General features: G+C 46.5%; 1 protein-coding gene across 1 annotated transcript in view; it reads right to left on the bottom strand.

Moving 5' to 3' along the window:
- Positions 1 to 303: 303 nt before the first annotated feature.
- Positions 304 to 21,664, bottom strand: part of TWIST2 (twist family bHLH transcription factor 2) — a 39,090-nt gene continuing 17,729 nt past the window's right edge. The window contains exon 2 of the mRNA XM_069861763.1: positions 304 to 1,069. The gene's annotated coding sequence lies outside the window, so the exon portion shown is untranslated. The remainder of the gene's footprint in view (positions 1,070 to 21,664) is intronic.

Here is a 21,664-nt window from a genome sequence, read left to right as displayed (position 1 = left end):
GATGTGTTACACTGTGCTTTATAAAGGGCTCTGCTGAGAGCAGAAGCCACTCAAGTGGTGAACTGGACACCACAAAGCTGTAGGTGCCTCTCCTGCAGCACCTGCAGCCTGAGCAAACCTCCTTAGCCAGGGTGCAATTAAATCAGCCCGGACAAATCCCACACCCCATCACCTACTACCTGGAAAAGAGATTTTAGCCAAATGGAGTGAATGTTGAAACATTGTGGGGTGCACAGAAGCAGCTCAGCTTCTGCTCAGAGCTGTGCAGACAAGAATGTAAATCTCATACCCCCAGTAGCTGCATGACATCTTTATTTTTATTGGCAAGAGAAGCAGTATACACAGCAACATTGCAGTCTCTTAGCTCGTTAAAAATATCTCAATAAATAAAACAAATAAGCAACATATACACTGGAACAGAAAATAAAGAGAAAAGGGGAAGGGGGAGCGGTAGCGAACCATGGAGCGATAAGGAAGAGGCGGCAGCGTGGAGGGCAGTCTGTAATCCAGGCTGTATTTGAAACAAATCATGCAGGGAGCTGGGGACATGGTGGGCTTTTTTATTCTTTTTTTAAATTTTTTTTTCTGAAAGCCTTGGTCCAGTTTTGACATTACTGTACAAGAAATCAGGTTTTGAATTTTAAAAGCAGACAAAAAAAAAACCAACCCAAAAAACAAAACCAAAAAAGAATACAGCTAGGGGGAAGTAAAATCCAAACCCAAAGATTTCTCATAAATGTATTCCTGAATGCAGATTTTTTTAGAAAAAAAAATAATTAGAAACAAAACCAAACACACAGACAGACACAGAACCCAACAACAATGAACAACCAGGAATGTTGCTTCTCTTTTCTCTTTGGTCAGTTGCTTGGGAAGAGATGTTGAAAAGTTTCAGCCCGTTAGCTTCGGTGCTGTTTTCTGCTCAGTCTAAGTAAGTGCTCCGCAAGAGTTCAGAGCGAGGGAGGTCAAGAGGGGTCTTTTGGACCAGTTTGCTTGAGGTTGTTAAGGTTTCAGAAGTTACAAACTTGGATATATCCCAATTCCACTTCAGTCTCAAACACTGGACAGTCTAGAGAGAAAGGAAAAAAAATAAAAAAAATAAATACACAGAATACAGGGCATCCTTATGAGATACACTAAGTTCTTTTCCCCTACAAATCAAGGCTGTGGTTCAAGAACACCCATAACCACGTGTTGAAACCTGCCCCTGGTCCCAGCAGTGTCGAGGTGCACCGTTAATCCGAGAGCTGGGCAAGATCCAGTGCACCAGGAGCAGCCCTAAACACCCCTTAAGATAGTGAAACAGGGAGATCGGATGCTCAGGTGCCTGAGATGGGCTTTAGAAACCCCACCCACAGGGATGCTCAGCTCCTCCTGCAAAATCAGGCAAACCCTGCTGGAAACGAATACGTTTTCTTTCCATCCTGGGGTAAAACATTTACGCAATATCTAAGCACTTCCAAAACCAACAAAAAAAATAAAATCAACTGAAACATAACAATTCCTTTGACTTTTGGATGTTTAACTGAAGTTTAGTGTCTGGTAGTGTGCAGCCTTTTTAGCACTGTGGTTTGAATTGGTAAATCCATAAGAAGGAGCAATGCATCCATCAAAAAGTCTGTACACAGACGGCAGCTCCTCCAGACCTGAGGGATGTTGTGATAAAGCCTATTTTTCCTATGTGGTTCCTGCTGACGTAACCCCGTGTATCATCTCTCCTCTGTCTCTTTTATTGGGATGTGACAGGATACAGCAGCAAGAGGGGAAGCCTGTTACCTGTGGGGTTTGCTCTGATCTGCAGCGACCTGCTGCTGTTTATTTGTAGGCTGGTGGGACAGACCTGGTGACCCAGCAGTGCCCATGGGAGATCCCGTCTAACCTGGGGGAGTGATGCCTTTGCAGGCAAGATGCTGTTTCTGCCTTCAGCAAGCCACCTCAGCTCATATATCAAAAAGCGAGATATAATTATTTCCTCCCACTAAGGAAAGCTTCCATTTAGCTTATTTCCTTTCCTTTCCTTCTCAAAGTTATTAATTATCTAATTACAACCACATTCTGCAGACGAGCTTGGGACTTGACAGGCTGCCCAGGACCACTTAGGAAAGCTTAACTGCTTGGTGTGAGCGAGCGGCGGTGGTTTGTGTGCGCGCACGTCTGACAGATGACTGGTTCTTTCCAAACGCTGGCATTGCTGCAGCCCCAGCTGGGGACTGGGGACTCAGGAAAGGAAAATAAACTAGAGGGAGGCAGAAGGTGCCGTGCAGCAATTTTTCTGCTTGAGCCCAGGGCAACCTCTAGGCTCAGTTTCTTTCTTTTAAATTATCTTCCCCAGCATGGGCTGGAGGATGCTTACTGCCAACTACATGACAAATTGCCTTGCCCTGCTCTTCTCTGAATCCATCTGCCCTGTAAAATAAAGTAAAGCTGAGCATAAAGCAATACTGAGCTGATCTGTTCTTTAAATCTCACACAAGACTGGGGAGATCAGGACAAAGCTGCCCTTAGAGCAAAGCTGGCAATCTGCAAGCTGATGTCTTTAACCCTGGGTAAGATGCCCTGCGCTGGCTGCTGCTGCAGTGCAGGATCTCATTTCCACTGGTCCTTTCTGGTCTCCAGTAGCAATTTTTGGCTCTGTCCAGCTGGGAAAATAGGGATTTCACAGCAGCTCGGTGCTAACCGTGTGTTTCGGCTTCCCTGCCATGTCAAGACGAATGAGTGAGGTCTGCTCTGTTGGCAGCAGCTGTGTAGTACCCCAGGACCCTGGCACGGCTCTGCCAGGTCACCTCCCGCTCCCAGGGATGAACTCATCCTTTCCCACCCCACATGCTGGGTCACAGTAGGAGATGTGACTGCTGTTCAGCCATCACTCAGCTAATGCCTGGTTACCAACCAGGGCTAGATGACCTGGTAGGTTATTCCTGCTTCTGTTTTCTGTGATAGTCCACTGCAGCCTCAGCTGGTGGAGCAATATTAGGGCCAGATCCAGAGGTCACCCAAAGGAAGCTGCTATACCTGGTCATGAAGGGGTTTTTCTCCCCAACTTGGCATGTGCTTGTGTTTCAGTTCATGTCATGTAACATTTTTCTGATTGTTCTTATGACATATTCTATGTAAGATCCACAGCAAAGAGTAAAGCATGCTCATTCACAGACCTGATCTATTAGCATGAAAGAAGGAAAGACATTCATGAGGAGAAACTGCCCCCGACATATGGAACCTACTCCCTGCATTTCTTCTTCTCTGGGGTGCTGGATGCTGACTGCTTTTGAAAATCTGGTTGTAAGTATCAGTTTTGAAAATACAAGAATGGTAATGGGAGGAGGAGGGCATCTGCTTGTTGTGCTAGGGACACACTTTGTTGGTGGGATGTGTGGAAACATGTGTGATGTCTGCACCCAAACTGTTCCTCCCCAGTTACCCCCTCCAGTTCATTTAAATAGAGTAGTACAGTCATAAAAAAACTAATAGCATCCCATGTGGAGCTTAATAAGGCAAGGAGACCTCAGTGGCTCCTCAGTTTCCTTTAAAAATAGCTACGTCTATTGGAGAAACTGTACTCTGAATCTAGCTTGTGACATTCATGGGGGGAGGGAGGATTGGCTTCTGGCTGAGGAAGATGGATAACACCCAAAAAACCCCCACAGACTGGTCATTCCTCCTCTCTTACCCAGTGCTGCCACACCACTGCGGCAAGATGGTTTGTGGTTGCTGCTTCCTCCTGCCCCTCGTTTCTGCAGAGCCCACCCTGACGTGTCCCAGTGAGCCCCGTGCCTTGTGCCTGAGCCCCCAGAAGGGCTGGCTCTGACATCCTGACTCCTTGGACACCAGAAGGGGAAACACTGCCCTGCTTGTACACGGGAGCTATAAAATGAGTCAACGGAGCCCTTCTGGCTCCAACCCCTGTTAAATTATAGAGAGCTTTTCCATAATGATTTTGAGCTTTAATGGATCCTCCCAAAGTTGAGTTTCATGTTTATGATCCTTTAATTCCAGAGGGGCTCGGCAAGGCTTTCATCAAAGCCTGCCAAGACACTCAGCTGGTAGCTACTCCTGTGGTACTTCCCAGCTCCACTCCCGCACGCCAGACCCACAGAGGTTTCCTTATGCAATCCTGCAAGAGCAGCTGCAGGTTTCCCGTGGCAGCTGAATGATGAAGTGTGGAGCTATGGGACTCACTCTTAAAAGAAGCAGCAAAGCCCATAGTGGATTTCATGGAGATGGGATAGCTTTTTTCCTGGCACTAAGCTGGTGTGGTCGGACAGCAGAACCTTGCAGAGCTTAATTTTAATCCCAGATCATGCACTGATTTGCTATGGAATTGCTCTCTTTGCATGTGCCTCAATTTCCCTGGTTAGGAAATTGCAGTACATCCCTTTGGCTCTTACAGCTCGTGTGGGATTTAATCAACTGGTGTCTGCTGTTCTCCAAGGTAAAGCTGAAGGGCATAATACTATATTATAAAAATGTGTGATTATAATATCTGGACTGAGAGACTATACATGGTGAAGATCATTGCTGAACATAGTTTCCAAGCATTTCTCTCATCCTATAGCTTGTAAGGGAGGATATAGTTGTTATGCACAGACTCAATGCAGTTTCTGCTGTACAGTGAATTAAGGGATTGCTACTTCATTTTTTCCTTGCTATTGGAGCATTCCCCACCTCCATAAGGAGCATTTCTCAGGCCAAGAGCTGCAGGCTGGCTCTAAGACGGCAGCAAGAGCAGACCCCTGGTCACAGGAAACTTTGAAACAGGTCTCCAAAATCCTTGCTTGTACAGGGTTAGGGTCAGTTTGGTTACAAAGGGGTTGAAATATTTTCCATAATGTGACCAAGACATAACACACAAGCTTTACAAGGAGTGGCTGAGGGAACTGGGATTATTTAGCCTAAAGAAGAAAAGGCTGAGGGGAGACCTTAGCACTGTCTACAACTCCCTGAAAGGAGGTTGTGGAGAGGTGGGTCTTGGTCTCTTCTCCCCAGTGGTAGGACAATAGGGAATGGTCTCAAGTTGTGCCAGGGCAGGTTCAAATTGGATATTAGAAAAAAATTCTTCACTGAACTGATTATCAAACACTGGCAGAGGCTGCCCAGGGAAGTAGTGGAGTCACCCTCCCTGGATGTGTTTAAAAGACAGGTAGATGAAGTGCTTAGGATACAATTTAGTAGTGGACAGGAACAGTTGCGCTCAATGATATCAAAGGTCTTTTCCAACCTAGTGATTCTATTATTCTATGATTCTATGAGTATATTTGCTGCCACTGAACATTTATGTGCAAATGAAATATGAATTGCAGCCAAACCATTTGAGATTGAGTTTTGTTATTTCTTTTTTTTTTTTTCCTAAAGGATGCTTTTTCAACTTCTTTTAAAGTTGGGAATGTAAAAAAAAAAATTATGTGCCCTGGACCCAGACAAAATCCCTGCCAGGGAGGTGCCAGCCCTTCTTCCCTTGTGTTTGGAGCTAGGTTTGGGGTCAGGCAGTGAGCAGGGGGATGAGGAGAGCGAGTGGTGGTGTAATGCAGCACACACCAGCTGCTCGCCCCACACCAGCTGGTACTGATTTCAGCAGTCACTGAGAAGTTTATAGACTGTTTCCTCCTCCTTTCGCCTTCTACTTGGGGAAGTAAAAAGCAGCATAGGTGAAAGCTGAAACCCTGGCCCCACTTGGTGGGTCAGTGCAGGGCACGCTGTCCGTGGGCTGACAGTGCTGCCTGTGGGTGCCTCTGGAGTGGATGCGGTTTCTGATCGAGTATCCTTCCCAAAAGGAGTAGGAATTGCAATAACCAATTTCTTATAAGTGGCACTATTGGCCACGCTCCTTATCTCCTGGCCAGCTTCCCCACAGGTTCACTTTGCCCTAGCAGCTCTGCTGCCTTCGGCACCATCCCTGCCACTGTGTTTTGCCTCCTTTTGAAGTTTTCCTCCCCAGTCTGCGCCTGCTCTGTAAGCATCCCCACTACATTCATTTCAATGGGATGCTGACTTCAAAGGCTGCTTTTCTGCAGGCTGTGGAGGATTGGAGCAGGGAGCGGCACTGCTGTGAGGCTGGCTGGTGAGTGGTGGGCTGCCTGGGGTGAGGAGGTAGGACGCAAGCAAAGCAGGCAGGAGGACAAAAGAGCTCTGCGATTTTCCTCCCTGAGAAACCAACAAGCACAGAGGAATCAGGCGTTAACTTAGCCCATAAGAAAACGTCAAACAAACTCAACTGGAGATCCCCATCACCACCATCTCAAAACTCATCCTTCCAAAATGAGAATAACCAGAAAAGATTAATACAGCAAAGCGTATGGAAAGAGCCTACGCAAAGTATCACTGCTCCTTGTCAATTCTGTTCCTTAAGGCTTTATTATGCTAAGTTCTGCACAATAACTGGTGGGATGTTATGGGCATGTTACAGGGTGAGTAGGGAACGAGAAGACCCCTCTTGAGTTCAATCTTCTTGGAGATAACACCTGCATAAGGTGTGGCAGAGCAATGGCAGTGACCAGTGACGTCTCTGTTGTTGCCCAGGCGTGTAACTCCAGGGTTGGAGACCCTCTTTATATTTATGAAGAGGAGGAAAATGTGATGTAGATGAGTTATTCTGGAATAGTCCAACCACTGGGTTCCAGCAATTCTGGGTTCCAGCACAAAAGAGGACGCTCCTGCTTTAGAAACTCCATAAAATATTTCAGTTGGCGCTAAGTAGCAGCTGCCCTTAATAATTTTTCAAAATAAATAAATGCGGCTAGTTGGGTTATTGCATTATGTCATACCCCTGGTACGCCTGCCTGCCGCACCAGCGCCGCATGCATCCTGCCCCGTAGGCACAAGGATGGGGAAAAACAACAGCGAACAATGCAAAACGTGACTTGGGGTTGCACGTGTCGTCCCTCGTGCCTTCGGAGAGAAAAGGTCAACATGGGCTGGCGTGAAGTTTTTAAATGCCAAAGCAAGCAGCTCCAGAAATTGAGTTGTTCTTTTTTAGATTAGGAAATGGCAAGCTGGAGAGGAGGAAGAATCTCAGTGTCTTGACTCTCAGGCCAGAAAATCTGAATTTCAATTACTTCTGGCTATAAGAACTCAGTCTTGCCTGTATGCAGGGACTGCATACAATCAGTGGCAGGCAACCTGGACTCCTGTGAGCATTCCCTGCTCCTAACCTCTGGACCCAACCCAGGCCCAAATTTTCCAGCCAAGGGGGCTGCTGTTAAGGCTCATGTGGCAGCTTAAAGAGCAGAAGTCTGAGATATGCACAAGGATCTTGCCGCAGACACAGAAATCACCTGATCTGGCAGAGGTTGTCATCATCATGGGTAGGGTCCTTACATGAGGTGCTCACCACTGAACACCTCCAATTCACCCCTTAACCTTGCTCCATCCTGGCAAACAGGGACCATCGCTCGCAGATCTCTTGGGAACGACTGCTTTAAAAAAATCATATGGTAAGTATCAATCCTAATATCCACGGCCAGTTTTGTATGCTTTGCCTCCCAGCATCTCACGTTTTTTTTATCTGCTCAAAACCTTCTGAAACTTATGCTGCTTGAGCTGAAAATTTTCCATGCCCAAAGGTGATTCCTCTTACTTGTCATTGTTTTTGTTTTATGAAGCCTGGGCAAAAAAATGGTCCAGCTGTTTTGGACCATGGGGAAAGTGGAAAACAACCGCTCTCCAAAAATGCTGAAGGCTTCCCTATGAGTGTGTGTCAGAGGCTGGGACAGCAGTGGATGGAAAGCTGAAAGGCAGCATGTAAATCGCCTGGCTTGCAAAGCGTCATCCCACCTGGACCTGGAGGAAATTAAGTTTGTCTTGACCTAGTTCTAAGCCTCCCAAAATCGCCTTCCAACTATGCACGGTCTGAGTGTTTCTGTGAGCCATATGAAGCAGACCTAAAGCAGGAAGCATGGGGAGTTATTTTGGCTTGGCTTTTATCACAGCATCATTAAACTCGCAGCCACCTTGAAGCAGCCAAGATGTGCTAAGGTGGAGGTGAGGTGGTGGTTGCCTGGAGCCGATTTGGAGATGGACTCACGACCAGCACATTGTGATAATGCACACTGGCAAACCAGGTATTTGTTCCCTAGATTAGGTAAGAAGTGTTCCCAGCAGAGTCCCTGGCCAAACTTTAACAAACCAGCACAGCTCCTTAACCACGTGAGGTGGGATTCCTCTTGCCTCCCAGAGACCTGAAGAACCACCCGGTGCCACATAGCAAGCTGAAGTTAAGCTATGACCAAGCACAGGCTGTGCATGCAACCTGGCCTCTCTCCTGCTGTGCCCACGAATACCCTGAGACCTCCGACAAAGGATCCTCTTCACTTGATGCTGTCCTTCCTCTGCCTGCTTCATCCAAAACAAGAGCTATTGCTCCGTTGCTGAAGGCGTTCACACTTGTTTCTAGTTTGTAGAGAAACTTTTTCTCTAGCAGACAAAATTGGGACCCAAAAAGTAGTGTCAGAGGGACACCAGAAGAATTTTCATAGAATCATAGAATCATAGAATCACCAAGTTGGAAAAGACCCACCGGATCATCAGCTCCAACCATTCCTATCAAACACTAAACCATGTCCCTCAGCACCTCGTCCATCCATGCCTTAAACACCTCCAGGGAAGGTGAATCAACCACCTCCCTGGGCAGCCTGTTCCAGTGACCAATGACCCTTTCTGTGAAAACTTTTTTCCTAATGTTCAGTCTAAACCTCCCCTGGCGGAGCTTGAGGCCATTCCCTCTCGTCCTGTCCCCTGTCACTTGGGCTTTTCAATTCTGCAAGCCCTATGCTGAAATTTCTACAGGTAACTTGTATCAAAAAGAATTAGGACCAAATCAAAACACATGGAAAATTGCAGCAGAATTTGTCAAACCTTTAGGTGTGTTTGTGAAAACAAGAGTCTCTGTTCTGTTTAAGCATGGGAAAACTATCTGTGCATGTTAGTGTTTATGCATGGTTTAATATATGCCTAAATACTTTCATAGAAAAAAAATTTCATATATTTGATTTCCTTTTAAGTCAAAGGAAGAAGGGTTAGCCACTATAAGTATAGCATACATAAAGCTACTCTCGCTGCAGCCATTGGCTGGATCAGCATGAAAGGGGTATTCTCAAATTATCTTACGGAGCTGTAGCTGTCCCCAGAGCCAAAGTGAACAGTAGCATGTGTTTGAAACGTAAAATACATTTGTGATTTGCATGATGCAAAAAATGCAGCTGTTCAGGAAAAATACCCCATCGGTTAGTAGCAAGAGGACCTCTGCGAGCAGGTAAGCTCATGCCCTCCCTCTTTGGAAAAGCCAGTGTGCAGAAGTCCCTGGAAAGGATGGAAAGGTGTGTCAGAAAGCCATTTACATGCACTAGCATTTTGGAAAGGATGGTTTTTAAGGTGTTTCCCATCACAAAAGGCTAAAAAGATGAGGATAGGGGAATGAACTCCCATCCTAAGGGCTGCTTGCTGTCCCCCGGGGAGTGCTGGTGCTTGTGGCCAAGGCACAGACCCCTCTGTGGTCCATGAAAGGAGAGAGCCAAATGTGCAGCTGTCCCTCAAGCAACAGAAAAGGCAGCAGGACCAGCCTGCAAGGCTTCAGAGGGGAGGAAGCAGCGGAGAAAGGAATTCAGATAATTGTGTACATACAAGGGAGGGGAGAGAGGGCCAAAATCAGATCTAATGCTGCGGGTACGGACAGACTGAAACCAGATACCCTGGCTTGTGTTTTTCTGCCTTTGCTGCTATGAACCCTTATCAACCATCCGCTCTTGAAGTCTCCCAGATGAAGGAAAGCCACAATTATTTGCATCTTACAGCTGGGAAACCATTTAAAAACATATTCCTTGCAGTTGTTCATTCCTGAGCCGCAGGCCCGCTCCCTTTACCCCCCCGCTATCACCAAACGTACCCTCGCCGTCTAGAGGAAAGCCTCTAATCTAATTTACCCCAGGCTTTTCAGACCTTGGAAGATTTATCTGCCCATAGCTGGTCCAAGGGAAAATATCCTCCATGCCTCCAGTGTCTCCCTGATTTATTATTGTGAATGTAACTAGCTGTTTCATGGAGATGAGGCATAAGAAAATGAAGATTTAAGCCTTTTCTCCTCTCTCCAAGCTTGTTTCTGTCTCCCCAGCCTGTCCTGCCCATTGTCAAGAAAGGTCGATGACTTGCTCACACCTCACTGTCTGCAAAAATATTCTGGCACTGAAAAATCCTTTAAGAAAGGCTCACAAAAAGAAACCAACAGGAGAGCCCGCGGCCCTGATTCCTCCTGCCTCTGCTTTATTGTGGCCAGCAGAGCAGGATGGAGCACACAAACTGTTCCTCACCCACCCTTGAAACAAATCCAGGGCACAGTGAGTCCTTCTCTCACGAATAACTGCTCACAGCAAAGAGACGGGTAATGATTCAATTATTTTTCTTTTAATTCTAGTGTCAGCAAGTACCCAATATTGATTGAATTGACTGAATAATTTTGCTTTAAACCCCTTATTTTCCCTCACTCTATTGCAGAAAGGCTCATCAATGCTCACGGCCACCCATCTAAATAGACTTTACCTACAGAGTAGATGTCAGGGTGTGCTATCCTGTAATATCTTCCTTGCCTGTAAGGTGCTCGAGTCCACTTTAACAATACTGCAGTGTGTTTGTCACTGTTTATTTTTACGTTCCTTTTTGCCAGATTTTTTTCTTTTTAATTACAAAAAAAAAACCCCAGAGCCAAAATCTGGAAAAGTGGCATTTTAGAAGTGCATGAGGGACCCTGTGCAGTTGACCCTGATGTGTTTACAGGAACGGCTTGCATTTAAAATGGCTTTATTAATCTATAAGCTGTAGGCCGTATTAATCAGCAATTATCAACTGCTTTTGACAGCCACATACTTTGTTATTTTGTTATCTACCACACAGCTGACCTTCTTGCACCCAGTTTATATTTAAAGGTGGAAAATGAGCTTTCCTATTCTTCCAGCTTCACATGTACCTCTGCAAGGCTAAATTACCCAGAGCAAAAGAGGCAGCTCTCGTACCTGAGGAGGCTGCGACCCTCACAAACGAGTTTAACACCTCTGCATGCTCAAATCTGCATTTTTCCTTAGCTCCTGATAACCAAGCTGTTAGGCTTTCCGTGGGGCTTCTGTTCCTTTCCACTTGAGAAGACAGTGATGTTCACCAAAGAGAGAGGCTGAAGGTCTGGGGCTCGTCCTGGACCTGTGAGATGCCTGCAAGCTCAGAGCTTCTCTGGGAATTCAGCTCTTCAGCATAGCCCACCCATGCCCATCAACACGGGAAAGCCGAAGTGGACTCTGTCACACCCAGAAACTTGTGGTCTCAACCACTTCCCATGGAAAAACTTGCCCTTCAGAGCCCCAAAACACCTAGAAAAAAACCCATTTCTTCAGCATTTCGGCTTGTGGCTGATTGCTCCTGCCCAGATAAAATCAGTTGCCTGTGGTAGGGAGGAGAAGCGAGAGCTCGGCAAGGAAGCACATTGCTGCTGGGATGCTCAGAGTTTCTGTGTTATGTCCAACCTCCCTGCAAGCAGGCAGTAATATTTGCTCCAAGGTGCTGTGTCCCTCCTTCACCAGAAAAATTAAACAAACAAAAGAAAGCTTTAGACAGGAAGGAGCCCCCCCTCCCGAAGGAACATCTCCCTCAATGCTGCACTCCTCCGCAGCCCCAAAACTGGCCTTTGCAGGGCAGTGGGGTTCGTTGCAGCTGGAGGAGGAGGTAGGTTTGTGGGAGCCCCTTGTTAAAATCTTGGCAGCACATCACTGAGAGCACAGCTAGAAATTGCTGAGAGGCGGAAGCTGCTAATGAGCAGTTGGAGCAGGAAAAAGCGGAGCTGCTTCAACCTTTGAAAGGATCGTCTAAGCTCTGTCCTTGGCTCTGCCCAGCTGCCTCGTGGGTGGCTCAGAAAAAAAAAAAATACTGGGGGACACCACCAGCATCTCCTGACCCAGGAAAGGGCAAGTGGCCAGAGAAAGCCAGTCGCTATGGGAAAAGAAGGACAAGAGGGAGCCAACCACCGCCAGCCCCCTGCCCAGCTAATGCAGCAGTGGAATCTCCTTACTGTCCCCAGAGACGCTCACACAGGAGCCTAGCTTTGAACAAGAAAGGTGTGGAATAAAGGAGCAGGGAGAGGGGGGTAAAAGCAGGGAATGAGATGTTCTTCTTGGGCAGCTCAAGTGAAATATTTGAGGTTGGGGAGGAAAGGTAGCAGACGCACATGTGTCTTTAAAGACTGGTTGTGAAGATGATGAGGCTCATGCCAAGGATGTCAGCAGACATTTCCCATCTTCCTCTGCCCCATGAGTGCCCTATCCTCCAGCCTTTGGCTTCTCAGATTGACACAGGCTCCAGCTGCCAGACCACAAGCAATTTTGGACAAGCACTTGGTTCTCCTTCCTGAAATGCGCACCCAAAGCAGTGTCCAAGCGATGGAAATACATTACATATAGAAATCAGGCAGGGATGGAACATGCACTTCTACTGAGATGCTCACAGCAAAAGCCACGTGGAAATCTTACCCTGCACAAACAGAGCCTGTAAGCTAAAGCTCAATGTATTTTAGGAGACAGTTGTATGAGCTGTTTACAGCTTAATGCCATCAGCTGGGCTACAATGACTGACCACATATCTGCACTAACCTGTTTGGAGCGTAAAGTGTGTTTGAATTTAAGATATCCATGTTCTTATAGGCTGACTGAGACTATCTGAGAAGAAAATAGCAATAGGGACGTAGTTGGTTTTCCTCTTTGAAATACATGGAGATGCAGCTTTGAGCAGCTGGTGCCATGGACAGCGTGGTGTGCATCGTGTTCTGACAATGCTGGCAGTCAGTGTAAAACGTTTCTCTGGTCCCTGCCTGCCTCTACAGGGATAAACACAACAGAGATATGAGAAAGGCTGTAAAAAAAACCAACCCTTTTGCTTTCACCCCATTTTAGAACAGCAAAAAGTATTGGACAAAGGGAAACTTTTTCTCCTTCCCCCTGCATTCCTGCCAAAATAATACAAATTCGAGGAAAAACACCTTCTCTAAAAATAAATATATACATCTGTGGCTTTATTCTTTTTCCAAGGGAACTCTTTTGGTCTGGGTTGCTCAGCCAGCAGTTTTCCTGCTCTCCTTATTTTTTTTTTTTTAATTTTTATGGCAAGTGTTGGGATTCAGCTTGCAAACCTCATGAGTGGCAGTGTCCCTGCAGGAAGTGAGAAGCATCCTTGTCTGGCTCTGGGACAGGGCACCATCAGGTCCTACTCATGGATAAGATCTTTCTTGCCTATTTCTCCACTTTACCTGTCCTGACCCTGCTTAGATTCAGTACTATAGAATCATAGAATCATAGAATAACCAGGTTGGAAGAGACCCACCGGATCATCGAGTCCAACCATTCCTATCAAAATAGGAACAGGATTTGCTGTGTCTGTACATAGCTGAGCCCAAGGAAGAACATTCTCAGCTTTCTCTCATCAGTGTAGCATAAAACCTCTGTAATAATGTTGAGTCCTAAGAGTAAATCACCAAGTGGATGATAGCAGCCATCCGTTAAGACTGACTCAACTGTGCGGATTAATGCCAATGGAATTAATAACAACAACAAAACCCGTGCTTTAAAAGCTTCAATGGTTTAAACTCCTTCCTTTAAAAACTAAAACAACCAAAAAAAAACCTGGGACCACCCACTAAAAAGCAGAGACAGTTTGCATAAAATCATTTCATGGGCTTCTGTGGACAATCCACGGGACAGGTACTTGCCTTATGAAGTCGGGGTCCTTTTTAATGTTTGATACAGTCACTGACAAATAGCAGCTGAAACACCTGTAGGCCAGATGTGCACAGCTGTACGTGTGCTGCTGCTGATCAATCTTCAGATTACATCACGCTCCAGATGCCTGACTTCAGAAACACTTGGAAGGCAGAGCTGGACTGAACAAACAGCAGGCGTAGGCATCGCTTTCTCAATAGTGAGGCCTCTGCATGCAACACCAAGCCCTTTTTTGTCACCTGAACTTGTGAGATGCAACCTCAAAGAGATAGAGGGGAAACACCAGCCAGCCTTTGGGATCCTATAGCCAGGAATAACGCCTCTGCATGAATAATGTGCTGGGCAGACGGGCTGTGTACCACCCACTCTGTGTTTCTACCATCTCAGACCCAAAAAACCATCATCACCCGCCTTTGAATTGGTTTATTCAGGTGTTTCTCCACATGGCTTACACGGCACAGCTTCACCGTCTCTCTATGGCCACACGTGTGCGTGTGCATGTGTAAAGGAACCGCTGTGAAAGTCAAGCACTTCTCATTTTTAGCGGATTCATTCTCTGCTAGAAGTATGGCATTGGTGTCTATAACACTGGGAACTGTAACACTCTATAACACTGTCTGCCTTGAGTGAGACTTGGAGGTGACTGCTGAAAAAAGTCCCTGTTTTTTGGGGGTTTTTTAGTTTGGGTTTGTTGTTTTGGTTTTTTTTTTGCATTTGGAATAGGGAAGAAAGTTTTCCTTTTGCTGCATGAAGTTGTCCTTGCGCTTAAAAATCAGCAAACAGGCAACACTGAGGCAGATTCCTAAAGCTCATGGGATTTAATCCTTAATTTTTACACACTGGGATCTTTACAGAGCATCACAAAAAGCCCATAATGTGAATAAGCAGGATTTCCCTCTTTCCTCGCTCAGCGTGCTCAATACCACCACGCCCGGGTTTTGGCAGAGCGAAGATTGGATCCCAGGTGACGTTCCCAGATGTTTGCAAAGGAAAGGGTGCTACTTTGGCATCTCCCCCCTAGTATGAGGCAGCGTTTGAAGAATGTGCCCTCTCTCACCACACCCTGGTCCCCAAAGTCAGTGACCACAATGGCTCGGCTCCCATCCCAGCAGCGTTTCACGGGGTGGCAGGTGCAGGGTTTTGATAGCCACCCAGGCTCTGAGTAACAGCAGTGATTCAGTCTGCGCGTTACTAATCTCCCAGGACTTTCAGAGGGGATTGTACCAGGCCAGGTCTCCATCTGGGATTAATCAGCACAGCTTCATTGAAGTCAAGGGGCCAAATTCTCACTTGGAATAAACCGGCTTAACTTCGCTGCAGTCAATAAAGCTACTCTGATCTTTTTTATGGCAAGAATAGTCCAACTCTTTAAAATACGTAGGGTTACAGGGTGTTGCCCTTATGCAGAAGGAGTAACAGTTTTATACACCAAACAATCCCATGGGGGTAAGAAGCACTTGGCATCGAGCAAGGCGCTCTGGCGCATACCAGTGATGTTAACCACACTGGGCTTCAGAGGAAGCCACTGCCCAGCACACAGAGCAGGGGGGAGCACAGCTCTGGACAGGAGCCCTGCTGCACACCAGGGCAGCTACATTCACCTTTTGGGCACCCTGTGAGTGACAGATGCTCACACTGTGCCTCTGGGAACGGCTACAGTGACCCTGAATTCATGTAGATCATAGCTTGTTTTGCATTTATTATCTGGTAGTGCCCAGAGGGTCTTTCTCTCTGTCCTCAATGGTCTAACAGCTATATTAACATGGGCACCAGCCTTGCAAGAGCCATCCCGGGTCCTGCATCTCTCCTGGGCTTTTTTATTGCAACCTTTGCTGCAAGTACTGCACAGCACAATCCTTCTCATAAACTTTACAGCTTTTGCTCTCCGTGTAGATGGGCTTACTACCAGCCCTCCAGATTTCAGCCTGGATCCTTTCACCCAGCTGCTGCTCTTTAGCTTAATGAGCCCCCTCCTCCTCCCTCTTGGTGTTTATAAGCAGCCCTGCCACCTTCTCTCCTCTTTCTATCTCTTTGCCAGCACCTTCTCAAGGCTGACTCTCTGCTGCCAGGGGATGCCCAACTCAACTTTGCATGAGAGGACCTTTGGAGGGCAAATGGCAGGAGGTAAGGTTACTTGCATGGCTAGGGGGAGATTTGAAGTCTGTGGGGTGGGGGCTGGTGTTTGAATATGTTATGCTTTGGTATGGTCTTGTTTGCTTTGCTTTGAATGTCTTGGCTGGCTCAGTTCTCATAAATGCTTGAAGATTTGTGTTGGTTTTTTGTCTGTGTTCATGCACCTCTGGATATGATGGCTACCAGAGGGGCTTCTAATTAAGTTGATGGGAAGGCTTTCTAGAGAGGAGGACACTAACACAGCAACTATAAGGAATAATGTGACAATGAATCTCTCTTGGGGCTGGTCACTAATGAAATATTTTATCTCTCATTTTGAGGTTTCTGATGTTGCTATCCTGCTTCAGTAGCGTGATATCCTGAGGAGATAGCAGTTAACCCACTAGTCCCTCTTCGGGCGCTGAGCAACTGTGAATCACTCATTTTTCCAAGACTCATAAGGATAGCATCATTGCTTATAACTCTGCTTGAGGTTGGCTGGCTGCTCTAGAGGCTTTCCTGAAACTGTTATGTGGGTGATACTGGGCAAGCAAGTTAACGGGAAGCAAGAGAGGGAGCGATCTTACTCACAACCTCTTTAGCAATATGTTTCCAGCTTGCATGGTGCTGTGAACTCCCCAGGATGAGAGAGCTGCCCAATACACTGCTCTGCTCCAAGAGCCTCCACTTACATAAGTGAATGTGCTAAGGGTTTTCATTTCATCTGCACTAAGTAAATAATAATCATTAAAATTGTTTTATATACATCAGTGAGCTGGGAGTAGACAGCAAATCTGATGTATTCTGCTTGTTGTCTACTAGCCTTCTATTTTGCTGTTTCATACTGGTTTTCAGTAAATTTTCTATAAACAAGCTATCCTGCAGATACTTCAGAGCTTTCATGGCAATTTTTTTACCATGCATGTGGAGTTAATGGCTTCATGAGAGGTAAAACAAAGTTGACCACTCCCTTGCTGCTGTCTTTCAAGGGGGAACAAATATTCTTATTCCAGTAAGCTTGAAGTCCTTGAGGAAGAAACATGCAAAGATGAAATATCTTTGCTAAAGGAGAAAAAAAAAGTCAGTGTGTTCTTAACTTGTCTTGGTTTAATGAAATATTTAATCACATGTTTGATTCTTAAATGTGTGCCATTAGCCCTGCTGACTCCAGTGACTAAGGAAGTGCAATGTGTGTTTCTGGATCAAAACAGGCTAGCAAACAGTGACCAAGAACTAGAATTTTGTGCAGCACGCAGACAGAAGCCCAGCAAAAGCTCTGGAAAATTGGTTTGCATCGTCTTTCCAGTCTGTCATTCTGCAAAAGGCAGATGTACGTTTTCTCAACTGCAGTTGTCAGGGTTTTTTTTTTTATTTGGGTGACTTAATGAATGGGTTAAGTCAACATTTTCAACCAGATTACTGTGAGGATGACTCAGCTCAAGGCCAGCTGGCTGGTCTTGTTTAGGTTTGCCAGCTGCAAGCTGGACTTGTTTGAACCTTTGAGTCTGAATGCTGCCAGGTTCCCACTGAGCTAATAACCTATGTTACTGTGATATCAATGCAATCCCCTTTGGGGGGGAGGAAGAGGAGCTCTCTGCATCTGTTCAAAACAAAGAAGTTGTGCTTTAACTTTGGCAGTACTGCTCCTCTGAGTTTCGCAAGCTGTCTTGGGATGTGCAAACCTGAACTAAGCTTGTGCCCTTTTGAATCCGAGGCTTGCTCTGAAGTTGCAGCTGTTGGGCTTCGTATCCGACCCCTTGGGTTTGTAAGTGGTGCTGAAGAGTTCTGCTCTATAGAACTGAGTTTACATGTGGCTTATGCTTGCAGTACAGCAAAATATTTCCTTAAACTCCTTATTCCCCAGGTTGAAACTGTTCCTGAAGTGTGAGGGAGGCTGGATATTTCATCCAGTAATTGAAATGGAAACTTTAAAAGCTCAGTAAGAAATAAAATTGAATCCAGGCAGGCTATGTAGGATTATTGATCTATTTCTGTCTGGAAAAGTGTGTGTATTCTCCTACATGCAGTACACAGATAGTCTCTGATACCACGTTCTGTCTTTAAATGTACTGCTGGTGTGGAGGAGCATGGGATGTCTGTGACTGAATTTAATAATTTTTCACTTCTCTGTGCTTTTTACCAGGTAAAGGTGCTTTTGTTTTCTTTTGAAACTTCTGCTTGCCACCCTTATTCAGGCACAGATGTCGCCTCATATCTATTTGTACACTGCGTACTTCCCCTACATGTGTATGCACCTATAACACAGTGTTTGCCCATTCCAGTACAGCGAAGCTGTGGCTGCCCCATCCCTGGAGATGTTCAAAACCAAGTTGGATGGAGCTTTGAGCAACCTGGCCCACGAGGAGGTGTCCCTGGCCATGGCAAGGGGGTTGGAACTGGATAAACTTTAAGGTCCCTTTTGACCCAAACCGTTCTATGATTCTATGATGCTGGTGTACAATTATATATATATGTGCAATACTGCAAAGCTGGTGTTTAACTGTTGAGGAGCACAGCCATAGGACCATGGTACCATTGGCAACCAAGGAGATTCTGGCTTTAGGCATCATACCTAAAGGTTCAAAGGCAGGTTGGATGACGCAGCCTGATCTAGTGGAAGATGATCCTGTCCATGGCAGGGGTGTTGGAACTGGATGATCTGAACAGGCTGGAGCACTGGGCTGAGTCCAATGGCATGAGGTTTAACAAGGCCAAGTGCCGGGTCCTGTACTTGGGGCACAACAACCCTGTGCAGCTACAGACTAGGAGAAGTCTGGCTGGAAAGCTGCTTGGAGGAGAGGGACCTGGGGGTGTTGGTTGACAGCGACTGAACATGAGCCAGCAGTGGCCCAGGTGGCCAAGAAGGCCAATGGCATCTTGGCTTGTATCAGAAACAGCGTGACCAGCAGGTCCAGGGAGGTTATTCTCCCTCTGTACTCGGCACTGGTGAGACCGCTCCTCGAATCCTGTGTTCAGTTCTGGGCCCCTCACCACAAGAAGGATGTTGAGGCTCTGGAGCGAGTCCAGAGAAGAGCAATGGGGCTGGTGAAGGGGCTGGAGAACAGGCCTTATGAGGAACGGCTGAGAGAGCTGGGGGTGTTTAGCCTGGAGAAGAGGAGGCTGAGGGGAGACCTCATTGCTCTCTACAACTACCTGAAAGGAGGTTCTGGAGAGGAGGGAGCTGGCCTCTTCTCCCAAGTGACAGGGGACAGGACGAGAGGGAATGGCCTCAAGCTGCATCAGGGGAGGTTTAGGCTGGACATTAGGAAAAAGTTTTTCATGGAAAGGGTCACTGGGCACTGTTAGAGGCTGCCCAGGGAGGTGGTTGAATCACCTTCCCTGGAGGGGTTTAGGGCACGGGTGTACGAGGTGCTGAGGGACATGGTTTAGTGTTTGATAGGAATGGTTGGACTCAATGATCCGGTGGGTCCTTTCCAACCTGGTGATTCTATGGTTCTATACCTTGTGGAGAAACTCTTGCATTCCACCTGATCTTTGGTTCTTAGCAGTGTGATCACCTGTATTTGCTACTAAATCCTTGCTCAAAAGGTAAATAGGTTTCTAAGGATCATCAGTTCCTCAATTCAAAGGCTCCGTAAAACCAGCAGTTATTTAAATTGGCATCAATAAATTAGTGAATTAAATGAAGTTTAACTGGAACAGGCTGCCCAGGGAGGTGGCTGAGTCACCTTCCCTGGAGGTGTTTAAGGCACGGGTGGACAAGGTGCTGAGGGGCATGGTTTAGTGTTTGATAGGAATGGTTGGACTCGATGATCCGGTGGGTCTCTTCCAACCTGGTTATTCTATGATTCTATGATTCTAAGTTTTAGGAGCTGAGCTCGGGGAGACTGGCTGGTTCTTAAAGCAGGAATAAAAAAGAAATGCAAATGGAAAGGAGTACACAAGCTTTGTCTAGCTGAATAAGAGTGCTGTAGCTAGGAGGGATAAAGGCCCTTACCCAGAGCAGCAGGCCTGGCTTGGAGCTAGTCTCTGCAATGTGTCTGACACTGCATCCCCCTTGAACTGCAGCTGGAAATCTTGCAGCAATGCAACGTGCTTCTGTCCCTCCGGGACTGGCAGGAAGTCTTTGGAAATCATCTCTCCCCAGATGAAAATAACTCATGCCCGCCGGCTGGGGAGGCGTCCTGGGACTGGGGGAGCTTTTGGGCCACACTGGTGTCCTGGAAGCGCACGGATGCACCCTACAGGAAATTTAACCTGACATCCCACATGATTTGGCCAAGCAAAGTGATCTCTGCCCTTTCCATTCTTATTTATATTTCTATTTGACTGCATAATGTGGCCCTCTAGAAAGTCCCTTCAGGAGGTCACACAGCTGAAATAATAGCTAATGAATTTTTAAAAATTATTGGGAGTTATTAAATAATTTCTTCTTCCTTTCCTCCCCTCCTTTCAGTCCCTCTTCGGCAGACACTCTTAGGTTATTCCACTGCAGTGTTCTCCCTTCCAGGGCAGGGCATGCTGCAAAAGCATCCTGATGTTTATGAAGGAAGGACTAACACTTGTTTCCACATGTTTGCATGCTGCTCCCAAACTAAGTAGGGCTGGGTAAAGGCAGCTAGCTGAAGTGTGCCATATCACAGCAGCTCCAGAGACCAAACAGAACTGTTTGGATTGCTTTTCCTTCCAAAGAAGACCCTGTTCTTCTTCCATTACCTCGCTTGGCTGTTTCATCTCTGGTTATGGGATATTCTTAAATACAGGCTCTTGGGTTCATTCCTTTCCTGGTTTCACAAGCCTCTTTCTGGCTGCAGATATTGGTGCTTCGTATTGTTTATGAAAGAACCTGCTCCCCTTTCCCATCTCTGCAAACATTTTCTCTTGCTCCCGTGTGCAGAGGCTGTGGATGAGATGCTTAGCTTTTCGGGACTCACTGTCTGGCCAGGGAATCACATCTGATGAGACCCAGCCAAGTCATCTTATTGACTGAGGATTGCTCCTAAGCAATTCCCTCCAGGAAAGGGAGCACAGTATTCTAGTCCACAGACAAGAAATGTCTGTGGAGATGGTCTGGGCAACTGCAGCATCAGGACGCTTATGGGCTACTCTGAACCAGCTTTTGTTTTCTCCTGACTTCCACTTGAAACCTGAAAATGTTACTTCATCCCTACGTATGTTGATCTTGCACACTACGGCTTAAAGGTTTTCCAAGAGATTCAAACAACAACTAAAGGATAAAGACTCTGACATCAATGTAGGCTGGTATTCTCAAAAGGATGAATGAAATTTTGTGCCCTTACAGCCTCAGCTCTGCAGGGACCCTGGATCTTGTTGACTTCACCCCTTAGTTCCAATCTGTTCATCAGACTCGCTTCCCTACAAACAGATCAGAGGAAGGTAGTCTTGGTGGTTTGAAGACCAAGTTCAGAGGGATGGTCTGGTCGGAATCAGGTTTTTGCCCACTAGTGAAATAGTTTCATCGTGCTTCGACTCAGTGGTGTTTGACCATGTTAGTCATTTGCATTGCTGGCCCCCAAAATAGTCTGGCTGCCCGCTGTGGTGGGAGCTACAAACCAAACCATCAGGGTGAATTTTGAACCATCCTAGTCTGGATAGCAGACAAGAGCTGAGGACCCATGGCTGCAGGTGGGGAAGTGCTCCTGTGGGGGAGCTAGTGGGGGCCTCAGCTCACCTTTGGGTTAAGATTGGGACTAAGGTTGGAGAGAAGGTGGGGAAGCCTTTCCAGTACCCTACAGATGGTCTCTGAGAACTGTGTTTACATATTCCCTCCTTCCCAGTTTTTTGTACTCCTGGAGGATGTGTAGGTGTGAAAAGGGTGTTGCAGGCTCCTGGGA

This window comes from Phaenicophaeus curvirostris, chromosome 7 (assembly GCF_032191515.1).
Source record: "Phaenicophaeus curvirostris isolate KB17595 chromosome 7, BPBGC_Pcur_1.0, whole genome shotgun sequence".
NCBI classification, from domain to species: Eukaryota; Metazoa; Chordata; class Aves; order Cuculiformes; family Cuculidae; genus Phaenicophaeus; species Phaenicophaeus curvirostris.
This window is presented reverse-complemented; position numbering and strand designations above follow the sequence as displayed.